The sequence below is a fragment of the Engraulis encrasicolus genome, chromosome 20 (genome assembly GCF_034702125.1).
Source record: "Engraulis encrasicolus isolate BLACKSEA-1 chromosome 20, IST_EnEncr_1.0, whole genome shotgun sequence".
NCBI lineage: Eukaryota > Metazoa > Chordata > Actinopteri > Clupeiformes > Engraulidae > Engraulis > Engraulis encrasicolus.
This window is the reverse complement of record NC_085876.1, coordinates 41,713,951-41,715,914: the sequence shown is the minus strand read 5'-3', so window position 1 is coordinate 41,715,914 and position 1,964 is coordinate 41,713,951. Positions and strand designations below refer to the sequence as shown.

At 49.1% G+C, this 1,964-nt stretch overlaps 1 pseudogene; it reads right to left on the bottom strand.

Annotated features, from left to right (window-relative positions):
- The window catches only part of LOC134436042 (uncharacterized), a 5,802-nt pseudogene extending 5,405 nt beyond the window's left edge, over nt 1–397 (bottom strand).
- Between the last annotated feature and the right edge of the window lie 1,567 nt (nt 398–1,964).

Sequence of the window (1,964 nt, the reverse complement as noted above, 5' to 3'; positions counted from 1 at the left end):
GGGTTATGTGGGGTCCATGCACGTGCCTATATTTGTGTGTGTGTAGGGGGTGGGGTGAAGTGGGGGAGAGGCGTGGGTAATAATTTCAGTTTATAGCCCCTTTCAATCTCCATCTGCATTGAGGGGTGAAGGCACGCAGGTGCAATGCGCTGTACTGTGCCATGCCGAGCAGAAAATATGCCTCCCTCTCCCTCTCTCATACACACACACACACACACACACACACACACACACACACACAGACACACACACTTCACCTCAAACCCCACCCACCCACACACACCCTCCTCTCTCCTCCTTCGCTCTCCATCCCACCCCACCCCACTCCAACTCCAACCTCCACCCACTGCCTTCCCGCCTCTTCAGTATCCACCTCCACACTCTCCACACCTCCCATCTTGTACTTCAACAGGGCGCTTCAAAGTGGCGCTGGCTCCACTTTTTGAACTGTGTTTTAACCTTTAAGAGTGTGGGTTTTTGAGCATTCTATAAAAAGAATGCGTTCTACAACAATGCAAGATTCTACAATTCCATATTGCATTGAATGACGCCCAGAATTCTATAGAACTTTCACTGCCCGAAAATTCCCGTCACACCGGTGTGACGATACACTCTTAAAGGTTTTAACTGAGTTACACCCAAGTGGACTGTGTGCACAGGTAGGTAGGGGGGCTTTGCTTTTTGGGGGAGCGTGTGGTACACACAGCCTGTAGCAGCAACACACAGATGGCAGACGACCAGTGGCGGAACAATTGCACATGGGGCCCCAGGGCAAGACACTTATAGGGTCCTCCATACGACTAGCCATGGTCACAATAGGGCCCCCACCACCAACACAGGAGGGCCCTGGGCCCAGGGGCAAATGCCCTGCTTGACCCCCCCTATAGCTCCACCCCTGCAGACAACTGAGTCTGGCTGGCTACAGTGCTAGGTGGACGCGGCGGCTGGGCTGCATTCAAATTACAGTTCCTCCTCTCCTCGCCTCGCCTCGCCTCGCCTCTCCTCTCCTCTCCTCTCCTCTCCTCTCCTCTCCTCTCCACGACCAGATGGTGGCTGACAAGAGACAGATCTAGCTGCTCTTTCATCATCATCTTCTGCTGTTGTGCTGCTGATACTGTATATTTGCATATGATCACAGGAAATAATATGTGGAGACCTGTATGCTAGGAAAAGAGATTGGGCAGAGAGAGTAGAGAGAGAGAGGTTCCATTGGCCCATTGTTTCCGGGTTCTATTATTGCAAGGGGGAGGGGGGGGGGAATCCCCCTTTAGGCAGACCTAGGCAGACCTAAGGACTGTTCTATTCAATGCTAGGAGTATTATGACACGCCCCTTTAGGCAGACCGGAATCTAGTCATGTTAGGTGCCCATAGCAACCCATTACATTGGCATATCTCTATATACTTAAAGAATCTCTGGATTGGGTAGTAGGACTTTGAGTGTAGGCACGTCCCACCTGACCTCACTCACGGAGGGCAGGTGCAGAACAACAACACAGTCTAATCCAGTGTTTCTCAACAGGGGTGCAGCGGAAACATGGCTGATAAATAAATTATGTAATATAATACATATTTGTCTAAATTGACAAGTTAATGCTAGTCAGCGGAATCTTTCATCTGCCCTTTACACACAATAAAGTAAATATAGGTCATCCCAGTCAGCTGCAACTTCGAACATAAGTCGTGTGACGTCTCCAAATGTGTTACTTTTCTAAGCTTGTGTGGTATCGGATGTGATGCCATGTTACGGCTTGTTGGTTTGGGGTGCCTTGAATTTTTTCATGAATTGAAAGGGTGCCTCGCCTAAAAAAAGGGTGAGAAACACTGGTCTAATCAAGGAAAGAGTAGAAGTCAGCACACTGAAACTCCGATCAAATGATTGTTTGAAAACACAAAATTTCAATCCTGCCAGGGTCCTCAGGAGTTTCAGTGTACAGACTTTCACACTTTTCATGGTGGACAAGAA